Below are 19646 nucleotides of genomic sequence, written 5' to 3'. Positions count from 1 at the left end.
AAGACAGCTGACCTCGTGTGCCTTGTTCCAATGATTCCTAGACCATATCTATACTTAATAGAACTCTTCTTGAAGTCCTGGAATAGGTCATCTACCTCCTCTGGGTTTAGAAAAAGGTCTGTCTATTCTACCACAAGTACCTATCCTCACTTTTTTTTTTATAGAAACTTCTATGTGTTCTTTAATTTTTGAAACTGTTGCATTGCTGGAAAAAAAAATACAAAAAGCCCTTTGATAATGAAGCATTACCTCAATATGGTAACCCACCCTCCTCCATAATGATTTTGATACTTGATATTCTTAGAATTTGGAAGATTGCATTGTATTCTGAGGCTCTCATTATATCTATCTTTTCAATAAGATTCCATTAATTACATTCCATTCTTTCCACTTTGATATCTCATTAAAATCTTATAAATGATCATGCAGTGACCTTGAAGTCTATGCATAATACATGAAAGTAAACCTGCAGTAAAATGTATTCTTTCACTCCTGACTGGCTACATCCCACGCTTCTTTTCCTCTCCCAAGTGACTCCAATCGGGAAAGCTTTGCTAACAGCCAAGGCATGCAGGGTTGTGCACATCTCTCAGCTCTAGTATCTTTCTTAGTCATGACAGCTGCAATATGTTAATGGCTTCTTTTTGGATGTGATGGCCTGGTTACTACTTAGGGCACTATGCTAATTAACATAGGATGGTGACAACAGGTGCAAATGTCATTTTACATCAGCATCATGCACATGCAAAGATAGTTAGCAGCCCAGAAGCAAGCCAAGAAAATGTTAACTTGAGTCAGCAGCCTCGCAGTCTCTGAACAGATCATCTTTAATGCTTATGATAAAAGAATTCACAGGCTGCTGTTGCTTTTTTTTCCTTCTTCTCCCACAAGAATGGTATTTCTGAATATATGGGGATGTTTTCATAAGCTTTTTAAAGTTATGTTTCAACAAAATGCACTTCTATGGCAGATCAAGTAAAATGCACAAGGGCTGTATTTATGAAGGTTTCCTTATTGAATAAAAGTTCTGCTGAGCCACATTTATTGCACTGAGCATCTTCTGAAATGGACATGGTTTTGCACAGAGTGAAATCATATTGGTTGGCATGAGGTGATCCTCCTGGCAGATTTATTACATTTTATTTTATTTGTTTGTATGTTTACTTGGAGGTTATTTCTTTTTGAGTCATAGTTTTCTTGCCTTTTTAATGAAATTGAATAAAAGGGAAAACATAGAACTCCCTCTTATTTAAGCATTACTACATATATTCAATTCAACTGTGAACTGGGCTCTTTAATTACCTCAGTAAAGGGGAAATTCACCTACTGACATCTTAGAGTAACACATAATCATTCCTTCTCTAAAACATAATTTATACCAAATGATTTAGTGTACCCTTAATAAGAATCACTCACTTATTGTGCAAATCATACTCAAAGAGGACATTTGTTAGACTACTTTTTTTTTTTAATTTTTTATTGTTGGCTGTTCAAAACATTACATAGTTCTTGATATATCATATTTCACAATTTGATTCAAGTGGGTTATGAGCTCCCATTTTTACCCCATATACAGATTGCAGAATCACATCAGTTGCACATCCATTGATTTACATATTGCCATACTAGTGTCTGTTGTATTCTGCTGCCTTTCCTATCCTCTACTATCCCCCCTCCCCTCCCCTCCCCTCCCCTCTTCTCTCTCTGCCCCCTCTACTGACATTCGTTTGTCCCCCTTGTATTATTTTTCCCCTTCCCCTCACTTCCTCTTGTATGTACTTTTGTATAACTCTGAGGGTCTCCTTCCATTTCCATGCATTTTCCCTTCTCTCTCCCTTTCCCTCCCACCTCTCATCCCTGTTTAATGTTAATCTTCTTCTCATGCTCTTCGACCCTACTCTGTTCTTAGTTACTCCCCTTATATCAAAGAAGACATTTGGCATTTGTTTTTTAGGGATTGGCTAGCTTCACTTAGCATAATCTACTCTAATGCCATCCATTTCCCTGTAAATTCTATGATTTTGTCATTTTTTAATGCAGAGTAATACTCCATTGTGTATAAATGCCACATTTTTTTTTATCCATTCATCCATTGAAGGGCATCTAGGTTGGTTCCACAGTCTAGCTATTGTGAATTGTGCTGCTATGAACATCGATGTAGCAGTGTCCCTGTAGCATGCTCTTTTTAGGTCTTTAGGGAATAGACCAAGAAGGGGAATAGCTGGGTCAAATGGTGGCTCCATTCCCAGCTTTCCAAGAAATCTCCATACTGCTTTCCAAATTGGCTGCACCAATTTGCAGTCCCACCAGCAATGTACAAGTGTACCCTTTTCCCCACATCCTCGCCAACACTTGTTGTTGTTTGACTTCATAATGGCTGCCAATCTAACTGGAGTGAGATGGTATCTTAGGGTGGTTTTGATTAGACTACTTTTTTTTAACAATTCTAGTTCTTAGACTCACATTTATTTTACAATCCAAGAAGATGGCAGATTACAAAAGAGAAGTGAGGAAACCCTGATGATAACATACAGATAACTTGTGGATTGAACTGGCTGCATTGGTTCATATACCTGCTGTGAACTTTGACCACATTACTTTCTCTCTGAGCCTCAGTTTTCTTATCTGTACAATGGGATGTTAGAAATACTTCAGGTGCTATGGGGTTCTTCCTGCACATTCACTTATAGTCCTTCATAATACTTACAAGTCTGTGAAGCCATCCCATTCCTAAAGAAGTTCAACACAAATATACAAAGAAAATATAAACACCAAGGAACATCATTTTTCACTGTGTCTTTTTTTTTTTTTTTTTTTGTAGTTGGACACAATACCTTTATTTTATTTATTTTTATATGGTGCTGAGGATCGAACCCAGGGCCTCACATATGCTAGGCGAGCACTCTACCGCTGAGCCACAATCTCAGCCCTCACTATGTCTTTTATGAAGCATTAAAGAGAATGCCATTCATAATCACACAGCTAAACTCATTTCTTATTTTTCCTAGCCAGTTTCTTGTACTTCATATGCTTGTAAGCCTGCCAACCACCACTCACTTCCTGATACTAATGTCTACCAGCCTCTGACTCCCTCTCCCCACTGCTTCAAAGCCACAGACTTTTCTTTTCTTCTAGGACTTTTCCCTTAACCTCTAAATTCTTAAATGTGTTCTCTCCCTGCCTGTGTTGTTTTGGTGTTCCAAACTCTAGGAACTACTCTGACCAAGTTCCTTGGAAGTAAGAGTAAGGCAGCAGAGAGGTAGGAGGGGTGGTGAGCAGAGGAGTGGAATTGGATCAAATGGGGAAGAAATAACCAGTGTTCCATGTCCCAACTCCAACAAGTATTGATTACATACCTCCTATATGTCCTCTGCCCTCTTGATGCTGGGACAAAACAGTTTGTTACTTAAGGAACTAAGTATAGTAGGAGATTAACTGAACATCTGAGAATGAATGCCATGAGCCCTCTCTGAAATTCTTGTAAATGCTTTTTTGATTTTTATTTTGCATGTTAAACATGGGAATATCAGAGGATACCAACTGATAGAACGTATAGATAGCACACAGATAAATGCCGATCAAGCACACTTAGTAAAGGATGCAAACCCATTTAGCCCCAAACACAGAGCAAACTATCTGTGTGCATTGCTCTTTTTAATGAGGCAGGGTAATATTTTTTGAAATAGTTTTTAATGTATTTTTCATACACTGTCAATCCTGTCCCCTTGTGAGTGCTCATTCACTGCAATGATGGCATTTCCCACTTTAGAGATCAATGGCAGTCCAAAATAAAACAGTTCATGCTCATGAGTTCATGAATTTCCAATTAGACATTTTTTTTCCTAAGTCTGTAGACTTAAAAGTCAGATTTGTTGGGAGCATGGAAGTAGGAAAGATGGTGGAATGAGATGGACATCATTACCCTAGGTACATGTGTGACTGCACATATGGCGCAATGCTACATCATGTACAACCAGAGAAATGAAAAGTTGTGCTGCAAATGTGTACAATGAATCAAAATGCATTATGCTGTCATATAGACCTAATTTAAATAAATAAATAAAAGCAAAAAAAGTCAGATTTCTTGAAAAAAAATATAGATTTTCTAAATTCCAATAGCCTTAGCACATTACAAATCCAAACAAGCCCAGGCAACTGGAGCACAGCCTAGTGGGGAGAAGTGACAAGGTAAAACTTCAGCTCATCTCTCCCACAGTAGCAAAAGGAAGTAAAAGTTTGGCCAAAGAGCAAAGTAAATAAGAGGAATGGAGGGAGTGAAACATTCTTAGATGTTGCCTGGCTTCTCAAGAAGAGAGCCAGTCCCAGTGCCACACATCACCCCGGCTTTCCATCCCTCTGCCAACATCCCTTCACTTCCCAGAGAGGTCCCAAAAGGCTATACTTCTCTGAGTTTCTGTTCCCTCATTTATGAAGTGAAAGAAAGAAAAGAGAGATGTTATGGTTTAGATGTGGTGCCCCCCAAGAGCTCACATGTGAGATTATGCAAGAAGGTTTGGAGGAGAAATGATTGGTTTATAGCCTTAGCTTAATCAGTGAGTTAATCCCATAAGGGATTAACTAAAGTGGTAGGGTGTGGTTAGAGGAGGTGGGCATTGGGGGCGTGGCTTTGGTGTATAGATTTTTATCTGGCAAGTGGAGACCTCTGTTTCTGCTTCCTGATCACCATGATGTGAGCTGTCTCCCTCTGCCATACTGCTCCGCCATGATGTTCTGTCTCACCTCCAGCCCTGAGGAATGGAGCCGACCTTCTGTGGACTAATACCTCTGAAACTGTGAGCCCTAAAATAAACTTTTCATCCCTAAAGTCATTCTGGTCAGATCTTTTAGTTACAGCAGCAAAAACACTGACTAAAATAAGAGAGAAAGAGAAAAAAAAAAAGAGCATGACCTAATTCATAGTGTTGTTATGAGGAATGGGTTTAGGTAATGCATGTAAAATACTTAATCAGGGCCTGGCATGTGGTCATCACTTAACTGATGTTGGTTTTCTTTATAAACAGTGTTATTTTTGTTGCTGTTATTATTTTCATTCACATTCTGTGGTGGTGTGTAACCAGGTCCACTGGCTTACTGAGACAGATGTAGGAACATAAATCATACGATGTTGGGAAGGGCAACTAGCAGTTCAGAGGACAATTCATTTACTAACTAAATATTGAGGATCTATTAGTACATTCCTGAAATGGGGTGCAAAATTAATGACCACAAAGAATCAGATAGATCCCGACAACATCCTTCTACCTCTAACAGGAAAAAAATGATCTGCAGAAGGCAGGTAGCACTTACCACCTTCTCCTTCCTGGCAGCAGAAGCAGCACCCACCACTGTCTGCTCAGCACTGAGGACCAATACAGACCATCTGATTGGCTCATTCTTCTCTTCCCTCCACCCTGCTACTAACTCACCCCACTTTCCCATTGTCCCCTCTCACCAACTTATATGTAGAAATAAAATCCATCCTTTGAGAGTTCTGTTGCTGTGCAGGTGTGGGCACAGATGACCATGAGCCACACAATGTAGTGCCAGGTATTTGAAGAAAGAAACGAGATAAATTTTGAACCAATTTATAAAAGTTGGAGTTTTCTTTTTAAGTGAGAAGAGTTTAACATAGAAGTCATCCTAAACTGGTTCTTAAAGCTTCACTATTTTGAGGCAGAATTTCTAAAATAGGCAGCTGGTTCAGGACCTTGTCAAACCCTTTCCTGATTCTGTACCTGCACAGTTCTTAAGTCTATGTGCTCTAGTATTTTCGGTAAATCTTATTGCCATTCCAGTCTTGACCTGCTCACATAATCCCACTGAATCCATTCCTTCATTAACTATCACATAAATAATGTACCTAGGATTGCAGAATCCTCCACATCTCCCTGTGGACACAGGATAATTATCAGAATAAAGGAATTATTGTTCAGAATTGTTTCCTTACTGTAATTTATTTATTTATCTCACACTTCTGTTTTCCATTCTTGCTGGGAGCCATTAGCCAAGTAGGTATGACAATTTCCTTGCCAGCGTACCCCATGTTGCAGTGACATTGAATGTAGGAGGTGACCTTGCTCAAGGACCAGGGCGGATTAGGGTGTTCCCGGTTTAGGATAATCGGGTTTAGGGCATTTCCAGTTTAGGTTCCAGGTTTAAGGTTTAAGATTATTCCTGCTGGGAATAGGGCGTATCCTGCTGCCTGAGTTCCCCTTGAGTTCTCACGGGATTCAGACAGTATTTTTTGGGAGATAGAAGCCCAGTGGATGTGGATTTGGGCAGAGAACGTGGATTTCCCCAGAACGTGTTTGTAGACGGCTGGTGTGAGTTCAGGAATAAAGAGTTGCTGTTTGAATCTACAAGCTGTGTGGTGGCTCGTGATTGTGTGCCCAGCCAGACTGCGGCATTTGTGCCCAGCCAGACTGCGGCACATTCTGTTGTTGTTTAGATGTGAGGACCCCTCCCCACCAAAAAAAAAAAAAAAAAAAAGCTTATGTATGAGACAATGCAAGAAGGTTTAGAGAAGAAATGATTGGGTTGTGAGAGCCTTAACCCAATCAGTGGATTAATTACCTAATGGGATTAATTGAGTGGTAATTGAAGACAGGTGGGGTGTGGCTGGAGGAGGTGGAGCATTGGGTTGTATATTTGTATTTGGCAAGCGGAGATCTCTCTCTCTCTTGTGAGCCACTTCCCTCCACCATTCTCTTCCATCATGTTTTTTCTGCCTCACCTTGAGCCCCAAGGAATGGAGCCTGCTGTCTATGGATTAAGACCTCTGAAACCATGTGCCCCCAAATAAACTCTTCCTCCTCTACAGTTGTTCTGGTTGGGTTTCTTAGTCACAGCAGTGAAAAACCTAACACACACTCCAACCTATTTATTCCTTTTAGAATTTTTTATTTCCATTAAATATGTATATAGTACACCAAAAACTTATTACTACCTTTTTCTGTTGGGCTTCTCCAGCCATGGATGTCTTTCATTATTATAATTGGAAAGTGTCATTTCCAACATATTAGGTAGGGGAATTTATTAGCCATTTCTTATCATAATTTACAGGGTAAAATGTTTATTTCCAAAATAACTTTTCCTATGATCAGATATATGCTTGATGAATGGCTGTATATAAATCACATTTGCTTTATCATCCACCCCTGTACCTCCCAACACCACCTAAGCACATCAGCCCATTTTGTAAGGGAGGATTGACTAGGAGGAGAGAAAAAGGCAACATAAATGAAAAGAAGAGTGAAAACACATGGGAACAATCCACCCTTACCCACATGTGCTAATAAAACATCTTTTAGCCAAGCTCAAAATATCTGTGTTTCAAGGCCACTCTGTAATTAATCTCCAGTCCTATGAGTTTACTAATATAGTCTTTTAAATATAGACTTTAAAGATGTAACTTATTTTTTAAATTGAGAATACTGACTTTATAATTAACCAGTGAATTTCTCTCTGAAAAATTATTAACTAACTAGATTATTAGATACCTAGATTTTAGAAATAAGTATTTTATCTTACATGGACTATGCAATCAATATCTGAGATACTTCCTGCCATTTGGATTTGAATATTTTTTATCTTAAGTCACTTGTTGATAGTTCTGGTCACTATCATTGATGTTATTGTTTGGGTCTGAAATGATGAGTATTGAAGGCTTGGTATTCAATGCAGCAATATTCAGAGGTGGATATTTGGGGAAGTGATTGGATCATGAAGGTTCTGACCTCATCAAGGGGTTAATCTATTAAAGGATTTATAGCAGAATGTACTGTTGGGAGGTAGTTTCCACAACAGGAGATGGGACTAGTTGGAAGGGGGTTCTTGGGGACATGCCGCTAGGGACTTTATATTGGCCCCAACCCTTCCTAGTACTGTGTTTCCTGGCTGTCAGGAGGTGATTAGCAACCCTGTGCCACATCAATTTGCCATAATGTTCTGCCTCACCTCAAGCCCAAAGCAATGGATCCAGCCAACCATGGACTAAAACCTCTGTAACTATGAACAAAGGTAAATCTTTCATCCTTTAAGTTGTTTCCATCAGATATTTTGGTCACGGTGATGAAGAGCTGACTAACACAGTTGCATAGCAAATTAAAGTTTAGCAGCAAAGGATGGCATTTTATTATGCTAAATTCTATGTGACAGTGATTTGAACAAAGCTCACTGGAAATAGCTTATCTCTGCTCTGTGATGTCTGGGTTCCCAACCAGATGACTCCAAGCCTGGGAGTACTCAGTAGCTGTGGGCTGATGTCATCTGGAGGCATCCTCACATGTCATTGCTGGCTGTTGCCTGGAATCTCAGCTGAGGCTGTTAGCAGGAGAACCTGCACCTGGCTTGCCCTGTGCACAGGCTTCTTTATAGCATAGAAACCAAAGGTGATCAAACTTTGGCATGGTGGGTCAGGGTTCCAAATGTGAGTTGTACCAACCCATGAGACAGAGGTTCACTATCTTCTAAGACTAAACTTCAGAAAGCCAATGTCACTTGCACCACATTCTACTCTTTTTTTTTAGTCATATATGACAGTAGAATACATTTTTATATGATTATAAAAGCTTGGAATATATCTTGTTCTAATTCAGTTCCCAATACGTTTCCTTCTCTTCCCCTCCCCTCCCTCCACTCCCTACTCTCTTCCCTCTACTGATCTTTCTGCCATGTACCCATGGTTATTTTTTTAATAATTTCTTGTGAATGTACATGATGATGAGATTCACTGTGATATATTTATATATGTACACAGGAATGTTATGCCATGTTTATCCCCCCTCCCTTCCTTTCCTTCACCTTTGTCTACTCCATTGAACTTCTATTCTTTTTTTTTATTCCCCTCTCCCCTTATTGTGGGTTAGTTTCCACCTATCAGAGAAAAATTTGACCTTTGGCTTTTGGGAATTGACTTATTTCACTTAGTGCCACATTTCACTCGTTAAAAGCAACTCATAAGCCTGCCCACACTCAAGGAGAAGAGAATTTTATTCTATTTCATGAGAGGGCAATGGCAAGGTTCTAGAAGTTATATATAGGACAAGAAGTCATCTTACAGCCACCTTTAGAAAATGCAATCTGTCCCTCAATTCCAAAACAACTGATAAAAAATAACAGGAGAAAATCACTTGACCCATTACTCAGTGTGATATGTAACAATTCCAGTTGTTTGAGTTGGTTTTCATTGTTCAATGTTGTTCAGCATTCAGAAGGTCCTGTAAGACATTCCTTTTCCTTTTTTGTAAGTGTTCTTTTTCATTTACTAAAAAGAGAGCAACAAGTTCAATACTGAAAAGAAACAATGAAATAAGGAAGTAGAAATTCCTAAAGGATGCTTCAGAATATAGCTTGACAAAGGAAGCTATTTTGCAGAAACAGAAACTGAAAAACTTTAAAAAAAAAAAAAGATTTTGTGTTTATCAGGAAAGGTGAGATTCAGGCTTCAGAGTATGTGTTCATGGTAGCTTTATGAGATTTTTAAGTTCCTGAAAGGCATTCAAAGTTACTTCTCAAGCCAAGGCTAAAAGGTTTCTCACTAGAAGAAACCTCTAGGTTTCGGAAGGTGTGATATGTTAAAGTTTAGCTATAAGATATATGTATTAGAATGCTGAACTAGTAAAATACCAAAGAAAGTCTCTAAAACATTAAAATATTACATGTTCTCTCAGAAAAAGCTTGTTGGTATGTAACTAGTAATCATTGCTAATTCTTTTGTTTTGTTTTGTTTTGCTTTTGGGGTATTATTTGGTAATATAATCTTGCATAGTTAAGCTCTTACTCTTATTTATCATAAATATATGACCTTGAAAGCAATAGTTAAAGAGAAATTTAAAAGCATTACACTTCAAATCCATAACATATTAGTAAATACTTCAGAACCAAAAGTTAACTTATACCATATCCTAGTAAAACATTTCCCTTTAAAACATTCACCAATTTCAATTCTTAAAAAAAAATCAAATTCTTCATGAAGAGAAATTTAGTTAATGGAATTATAACTCCTTGCCTTGGCACATGAATTGTGCTTGCTAAGTGAAGCTTTCTCAGAAATCCATGCTGCATTTACAGAGCTTTTAACTCTAAAAAGCCATACCCTGGGTGGGCCCACTAATACCAAGCACATTTTATTTTCATGTGCTTCCATTTGTGTGTGCAAATACCCATATTTGCTCATGGAAATTGCACAGGCAAGCAGATGTTAATTTAGAAAAAGGACAACCCTATTCAGCAAGCACCAATGCATGAAGAAACACATGCTTTCAGTGCACAGAGATTACCCAATCTGTGGGCAGTTCAGGAAGAGAAAAATTAATGTTCGTGTACAACATGGCGTGTAAATTGACAAATAATGAAGATGCACTTAGAGGAGCCTGCTAAAATTTAGCATTATTTCATGGTAATGCTATTCCAGCTTTGCTTACATAATTCACTATAATTTTTCAGCTTGGCTGAAAAAAAAAACTGGGCTGAGGACAAAAATTAATTACTCTATTTCCTTCTCTTTAATATCCAGTGTCAGTTTTCGTGGTTATTTTTGCTGTTTCTGCCTCCTGTGAATACATGTATGTGAATAACTCTCTGTTTTGCTCAGTTAAAATATACTTGGCAACGTGAAAACCAGCTTCTCCTGCTTCTGCTACCTTAATTACTTTTGTTAATTCTACTTTTTTTTTCTTTATGCTTCACAACCCATCCTCTTCCTTATCAAATTTGGCTACCTACTTTTTCTCTTTGAGACTCATTACTGTGTCTTCTTAAAGAGTCGACTGAGGGGAAATGGGATTGGGGGCTAAAATATCAGTGCATGGAGGTAGTATCATATGCTGCTTTTGTGAGGCTGCTTTCTTCAGGAGTCAGTCTATAGCAACAATACACATGTTAGCGCTTTCTCCCTCCTGTGATTCAGAGCGCTACAAAGTCCCTCACATCCACACATTCCAGAGTCTCCAGTTGACTCACTTCAGTGCATACCCCCCCATGCCATGCCTACTGTCTTCACCATCACACAGCTTCATTCTTGCCACACGTCAGTGCCTTATAGTATATACATCATCTGCCAGGCTCTGCCTGCCAAACACTGCCATTTTCTCCGGGTCCTTCCTACATTTGCCAACACGCTTGATGCTGTAAAAGATACAATATCATTGTTGTTTCTGTAAAGTGGATAAGAACATCTCTCTCTGTCCTCATGTTAGGAGACTCCAACCAAAGGGTAGCCTTGTGTCTCCAGTCTTATCTTTGCCAAAGAGGTCTTTCATTTCATGAGCAGATCCTGCTCTTGATTCCCTGTAAGACTCAGATATAAGATCAGTTGGTGAAGGAGAAGAATTTGCCAATGTACACTGCCACCTTAGAAGTACCCACAGTCTTCCTCCCCTTCCAGGGTCCTAAGTGTTCTTACTGAAACAAGCTTGTCGGGCATGGCAACCTCTCCACATAGGGTAAGTTGTCTACTAGTAAAATTCTCAGACCCTCCCACAGAGGCTTTGAGGAGTGGGGCACCACCACTAATCCAGCTGTCAGGCTCACACATCAACACAGCTTGGCCTACAGTGAAGACCCCTGCCACACTTAGCATTCATCTCTGTTGTTCTTCTGTCACAGCTAGTCATTTAGCTCATTAGTCCTCAGAGGGATGGAAACAATAATATCCTCAACATTTGGGGGGGAGTTCTGTCTTTTATGAGTCATAAAGAATCACCTTTTTTAGCTAAAAGAAAAAAATAAAATAAAAAAAGGAAAGAGAAAGAAAAGCAGAAAGAGAGGGAGTAAAACTAGAGACAGAATAATTGACTATTCAACCAACTGGCAGAATCAGTATTCAAAGCAAATACTTATGTACCCCTCTGTGTGGGGTCACCCTGGACCAGAGTCACAGGTTACTTCAGAAAGGGGCAAAAATATAACCCATCTAAATGTCCACCCCTTATGTTGGAATGGACTTAGGTGATCCTGTTGTTGAAAGGGTTATTTTATGTGCCAAATAATTTTCTAAAAACCTAATTAGATAAAATTAAATGGACATGTGCTTATTTAAAAGAAAATGAATGTGAGAGAAAGGAAAACATTCTAAAAGAAAAAAAGGAGAAAGGGGGAAGGTAATGTAAGAAGAGAGGTATTAATACTTTTTAAATAAGCTTTCCGCCTGAATAAATTTTATAGGTATATCAAAAATACTAGGAGGAAAAATGGTCATAATTTTGATTTGTCACGGAAGTACAAAAACTTGCCTTAAATATGGCAATCATTAGATTGGCCAAATTACTGCAGATTACAAGGAAAAATGAAAACAGAAGGTGAAGGATATATATCTGAAAACCTAACCTGGCATGTTGCAAATATTTACTTTCTTTATGGAAGTAGCCCGTTTCTGTTATAAGAACATCTATAAATCCTGTGCTGCTTTGGTGAGGCTGACTTTCTTCAGGAGTTCTTTAAATTGATGACAAGTTCTCTTTATCTTTTCAAATTGAAGGTTTATTTTAAAGCAAAGAGGAAATTTAAAATTACCTCTAAAATATGTTCCATTTGCTATTATTTTTTTGGTGTGGGGGTACTGGGGATTGAACTCAGGGGCAGTCAACCACTGAGTCACTTCCCCAGCCCTATTTCGTATTTTATTACTCGCGATCCTTCTACCTCAGCCTCCCAAGCCACTAGGATTACAGTCTGTGCCACTGCGCCTGGCTGTTCTATTTGCAATTCTTAACTAATAATTTCAAATGATAAAAGCAACTATCCATTTAAAAACTATTGTATGGATATAGATAAATATCTAGAGATCAATAAATTTCAGACATATGCTAAGAGAAGCCATAGTTATTTTTGACTAAGCTTGATTTGTTGTAACATTGATGAAATACATACTTCTATATATATTTATATATATATATATATATATATATATATATATATATATATATATATATATATAGTGTGTGTGTGTGTGTGTGTGGGCGCGCACGCGCACATGTTGGGGGGCAGTAGATTTTGCTGAAGTATGGAGCTAAGAGGTAGTGCCCATGCTTTGCAGGCACAAGGCCCTGAGATCTATCCCCAGCAACAAAGGAAAAAGGAAAAAGATTTTCTCTAAAGCAAGAAACATATGATTAATAAATATCCAGGAGCAATTGGAAAGCTAATTTCATATATAAGAATGTTTTCCAACAAGATATTCTTTTAAAAGATGCTAATAGAAAAACTATATCATTCCCCATTTTTGAAACATTAAATCCATTACATGATACAGCATTTTAAATATTTATTATAAAATTTCCACCTTACCATACAGCATTATTTTGAGTAATCACTTAAATATGACTGTTTCACTCCTAATAAAAAAATATAAGAAGTGAAACATATTTAACTATGTTTCAATGCATACATTGGAAAAAAAACAGTGAATTACTATTTCCAAATTGCTCATGATTTAAAACTCAGTGTGTCTTCATTTTTCAGATTTATCTTGTTCGTTCTTTGTTAATTAAAAAAAAAAATGTTTAAAACAATCAACCTCTGGTCGGATTCATTTTGTAGTTAATAGACTACCATATAGCAGCTTAATGTCTAATTACTTCATATGTATGTTAGCTGGCCTATGTCCTATTAGTAAACATTTAAATTTTTAACAGGGTAATTTGTTCATATTACAATATAATTTTTACTGCTTTTTACCTGAAGCAAGTTCAGCATGGGTCATAGGTTAATGAGAGTCTAGATGAACATCAATAGTGAGGTTAACTTAGCTGAGCTGTAGAATCTGAGGTCTAGGAACATGTGCCATTTCCTACCTATGGAGTGGAGTTGCAGAGAATCATAATATCTAATTAATTATAAAATTGATTATGGTAAGGACCTGAGCCATCTTTAGTTTCCCTTTTGAGAGCCTGCAACACTCCAAATTAGCTGTACTTCAATCAGACAGTTTCTCTTACATTCACCATAGCTGTCAAGAGACTATCTTCCTTAATATCTAACACTACAATAAGTAAATGCTAAATTAGCATTGAATGAATAAATGAATGGAAATATTCTGTTTCAAGGACAATTATTTCCTGATAATAATATTCATTCAACTAAATCCTTTCTCCTACATGATTATTGCTACATGAAATCATGTGTTTATATTGATTCTGAAAATAACATGTTATTGCTACCTGTATTATTATTATTATTATTATTATTATTATTATTATTTGGAAGGGGGTATCGAGGATTAAACTCAGGGGCACTTGACCACTGAGCCACTCCTGAGACCTGTTTTGTATTTTATTTAAAGACAGGGTCTCTCTGAGTTAGTTAGCACCTCACTTTTGCTGAGGCTGGCTGTGAATTCAAGATCCTTCTGCATCAGTCTCCTGAACTTCTGGGATAATAGGCATGCACCACCTCACCCAGACTATTTTTTTGATAACTTTCTCAAGCATTTGTGCAAACATTTTATTCTCCTCATTATCATTTATCAAACAGCCCCCTTTCTTGAGGCTTGAGCTGACCATGTTCTCAGCACCAGCCTTAACCAGGAGACGAATCACCATCCTATTTCCTCTCTCATGTAAAAAAATCTCTGCTCAAAAACCCACTTTCTACATTTCCATTTATCCCCCTAGTTTCATGTGTGTGACAATGTCATATCAGAAATATCAGTTAATACAGATTCTCTGTGAAGGGGGAAATATTAAAAATATGATTAAATCACTTTATTAATCTACTTAAGTACATTCTGATCCTTCTTTTTTAAATCAGAAAGATTACATGACAAAAATTCAAATTATAAAATATTACATTTCATCCTCTTTATTCATCTAGAAGTGGCACCAATCAAAATAGTTAATATACACTATTTTTTAACACTTTGTAATGTAGGCTTGATTGTCTTTCTTTTAAAAGCAAATGTGAAAATGTCACACTTTCTTTTTTCAAGAAAATTCCAATAATCCTTACAAACCACAAAGAAGATCATGGTTCTGAGTAGTGTGGATTTCCTTGCTGCCCATATCATCGCTTATCTTCTAGTTACCCCAAACTCCCATTTAATCAGCTTAATATTTATTTAGAGTCAAGGCATCACACCTAGTTTGCTAGTCACATACAGTGAATCATTCTAACACATCAGTTCTAGCATGATTTATGCTGAATTATAGCAGGGAGTTAGAAGAAAAAGATACAAACATTTAGTTTCCATAAGCATTAAGAACCTTCTTCTCCCCACCTCCCCTGAAATGCACATTCACACATGTATGCCAGACCTGCAGGCTCTGGGGTTTCACACTCTGAAGTTCATCTTGCACCATAGAGAGAAAAATCCCTGCTTGAATCATAAAATAAAAAAACACAAGACAACTGTGCAAAATTTGTGACAGGAGAACTAAATGGGGGAATAAGATGATTTCTAGACATTTGTGTTGTTTGAATGAATTCATTCTCTCAACAAAAACTTACTGAGCAGGTCTGGGGTTGTGGCTCCGTGGCAGAGCGCTTGCCTAGCATGTGTGAAGCATTGGGTTCAATTCTCAGCACCACATATAAATAAATAAATAAAGATCCATTGACATTAAAAAAATATTTTTAAAAAACTTACTGAGCCAATACTGTGGATAGGTGCAGGGATACAGTATTGACCTAAATAATCCATTGCTCTGATAGAATTTACAATCTATATAGAAGAGATTAGGAATAAAGTACCTAAGAGTGAGAAGCACTTAAGGAATAAGAAAAACACAGCAGGCATGGTAGTGCAAGCCTATAATCCCAGCAAATTGGGAGGCTGAGGCAGGATTGCAAGTTCAAAGCCAGCCTCAGCAACTTAATGAGGCCCTGGGTAACTTAGTGAGACACTGTCTCAAAATAATATATATATATATATAATATAAATAAATAAATAATATATATTTATAAATAATATATATAATTATAATTTATATATTTTTACTTTATTAAATAAAACACATAAGTAATATATATTAAATAAAATATATAAACAATGGATAATATGTATATTTATATATAATATATAATATAAATAATATATGTATAATTATAACTTTTTTCTGTCTTTTTTAAAATTTAATTGCTTTTTTTAAACACATGACAGTGGAATGCATCACAATTCTTATTATACATATAGAATACAATTTTTCATAACATATATATTTATATATATTTCTTTGAGATAGTATCTTGCTAAGTTACCCAGGACCTCACTAAATAGGTGAGGCTGGCTTTGAACTTGCAATCCTCCTGCTTCAGTCTCCCAAATCGCTGGGATTACAGGCATGCACCACAATCCCTGGCATGTTTTTCTTATTCTTTAAGTAAATATGAAAATGTCACATTTTCTTTTTTCTTATTTATATATAGAGATGGCTGAGGATGTGGCTCAGTTGCTCAGTGGTTAAGCACCCCTAGGTTCAATCTTCAATCCCTGGCACAAAAAATTAATAAATAAATAAGACATGCAGGTGCTATAGTGGACAAAAAACAGACCACAAGATTTGAAAGAGATTTCCTTTTTCCTGCTTTCTGGTGCCCTTTCATGAAGGAGCTAAGGTCAATACATCTCTGGGGAGCACAGTCACAAACAGCACAGCGCTGACATGTAGATGAGGGCTCAGGAGTTGCCTTCATCAGCAGTGGGACAGGAAGATACTAAGGAGCTTCTGCCTTTACCCATCTTTCTCTCCAGAGGTTGGAAAAATGCCAAATTTACAGTCAGACTTAAATATTGCCTCAAAAAATTTCTTGTTTAGGAAAGGAGGAAGAGGGCTGGGATTGTGGCTCAGTGGTCAAGTGCTCACCTCGCATGACTAGGCCCTGGGATCGGTCCTCAGCACCACATAAAAATAAATAAACAAAATAAAGGTATTGTGTCCAATTACAACTAAAAAATAAATATTTTTTAAAAAAGGAGGAAAAACAGGAGGGGCATGTTTTTTACCATGCCAATATTAATGTTTTCCTCAAGGAAGAACAGTTTGATAATATGTATCAAAAGCTTTAAAATCCTAAATTCTAAGAATTCCTCAACACTCATTTAGTACAAAAGCCATTTGTGCTGCTTTTGCTGTGTTTGTCTCAGTGAAGGAAAGAAAACATCCTAGTTCCATCTAACCAATTATATCAAATTTTACGCATACATACTGTGCTTATGACCATGAAAAACGTCTGTTGGATCTATGTGTTCTCAATTGGAAGAAGCTCCAAGATGCAGATTTTTAATTTTACAAAGTAAAGATTTAGAATAGTGTATATACATTCACTTGTATAAAAAGGAAAGGCCATTTTATGTACATAGGGACTATTTCCAGAGAGTAACAAGAGAGACATACAACAGTGACTGTCTACAGTGAGAATTGGGAGTCTCAGATGGAAGAGGAATGCATTTTCATTATATATTATTAGAGATTTTATAATGGACAAATGTTCCTTTTGATGCATATCTTTATCTTAGAGATTCTAGCTCTAAGAAGTTTTCTAAGAAAATTATTGATGAAAAACAGATATGTACTTTGATTCCCTATTAATTTAATAGAGAAAAATGAGCAACCATGCACATACCCAATAGTAAGAGACTATGTAAATAAATGATTGTTTATTTATAAAGTGGTATACTTTCCAGGCACAAATAAAAATGTTATGGGAATATATTTACTGACATGAAGAACTTTAATTAATATTATTTAAGTGAAAAAATGCAAGAAATAAACATGCAGTACAGATGTGTATGTTTGTGAGAAAGAATGGTAGAGAATATGTTTGAATGTGTGCGTGCCCGTGCATGTGTAGGTTAATAGTGGTTTTTAGGTCAAGAGATTATAAATACCTTCCATTGTCTTATTCATGATTATCTGTTTTTCTGTGCCATATAACAAGATATTATTATGTACATTTTATTAACAAAAGAGAAAAGAGGCAGTGTAGTATAATAGATAGCACATCACCTTATCAAAATTACGACAATAAACACCTTTACACAGTTTAGTTCTGAGATCAACAAATGAGCACTGGATGATGAGGTTCAATCCCAAGGAAAAGGACTAAAGATAAACATTTGTGACTGAGCATTACTTAGGGACATGGGGACCTGTAGTGAGGGTCTTGCATCATAGGAGGCAGTGCAGTGTCAATGGTAGTGCTGGTGGGAGGAGAAAGAATTAGGTATTATGGTCACCAAGAGAAAGAAGAAACCCAGAAGGGTTTTGATAATTCTTAGTGAGTTTTGCCTTGGCTATCAAATATTACTACATATTAGTAACTTGTAAAGAATCCAGGCTTAGTTTTTACAGAGGTTTGGCTGCTGACCTGGGAGTTGCTTTTTCTGAGTTTAGATCTGTCAACGAGTTGGCCACATTCAAGAAATGAGTGGCATTTTTTCCTTTTTTCACCTGATATTTTCTAAGAGGAAAAAGCTAAGCTGCAAACTCAATTTTTTGACCTGAGAAAATGCAAAGGACTCTTTTCTTTAAAAGTTATCTTGCTTGGCAGGCACGTATATCTAAGCTCCAGCAAATCTACTTAAACCTGCTATTTGGAGATTCATAAAACTTGAATAAGTCAAATTTGTTCTGTGGGTGTTTTATCTCTCAATCAACCTTCAAGATTGTTTTATTTCTTCTCTTTTAATCTGTTTAAGAGATAGGGAAGAAATAAGATCCCTTAAGTGAACTATTTAGGTTCTTCTCCTCTCTGTTCTAAGAAACTCATAATTCAAAATAGAACTAAGCTTTTTTTGGATTTTTCCATACTCATGCCCTCTTAGCAATATTTACAGAGGACTCAGATTGTGTATCCAGTGCAATCTTCCAGATACTATAAAGAGATATAGTAGAATTATCCTCTTCCACAAGGCACTTAGAAACAAAAACACGCTCCACAGGTTTTATGCAAAATAAGCCTCTAAAATTTAAAACTAATTGCATTCTGTGTGTGGATTCAGATATTCATAGTTGAAGGCAGTAGATATTTCCTTTCAGAGGACAAAATATGAGCCTAAGACAAAATCAAGGTATTAAGTGGCATTTATAATCTGGTTTCTAAAACAATTTCCATACAGGAAATGAACAAAGAAAAAAACAAAACAGAAACATCACATATATGTTGCCAAGAGCTAAACTCTACCATACAATAAATCTCATAGCCCTGACATGGGTGAGATCTGCTTGGGCTGGAAGACTTCTTCCTTTTTTCTTGCTTCATTGAGGTCTGGCATGCATATAGTAAAATGTAGAAAGTGCACTAATGAACATACAGCTGAAAAGAGTTTTACCCATCTGCATCTTGTAACCAACACCCATTTAGAAGATCCCAACACTCCAGAAGGCTCTCACTTGCTTCTTCCCTGTCTCTGCAAACTCCTCACCCAAAGTTCATCACTGTTCCACCTTCTTTTAGACAAAGAAGATTGAAGCAAAATCTTCATGCCCAGAAAGAACCAAAAGAACAGAATGCCAGGAATGCTTGAAGATACAAAGAAGTGCTGGTAAAACCATGGCACACAGGCAGGATGGGGCACATTCTCTTCTCCAAGCCTAAACATCATCCCCACCAGCAACACTGGGCAATTCCCACTCTCTCCAGTACCAGCTCCTTAGAAAGCTTTTTCTCCTCTTCCTGTGCAAGGAACTGCATCTACCACCTATTCCAAA

This window comes from Marmota flaviventris, chromosome 4, assembly GCF_047511675.1.
Source record: "Marmota flaviventris isolate mMarFla1 chromosome 4, mMarFla1.hap1, whole genome shotgun sequence".
Lineage (NCBI taxonomy): Eukaryota > Metazoa > Chordata > Mammalia > Rodentia > Sciuridae > Marmota > Marmota flaviventris.
The sequence above is the reverse complement of the archived record's forward strand: the minus strand, read 5'-3'. Positions refer to the sequence as shown.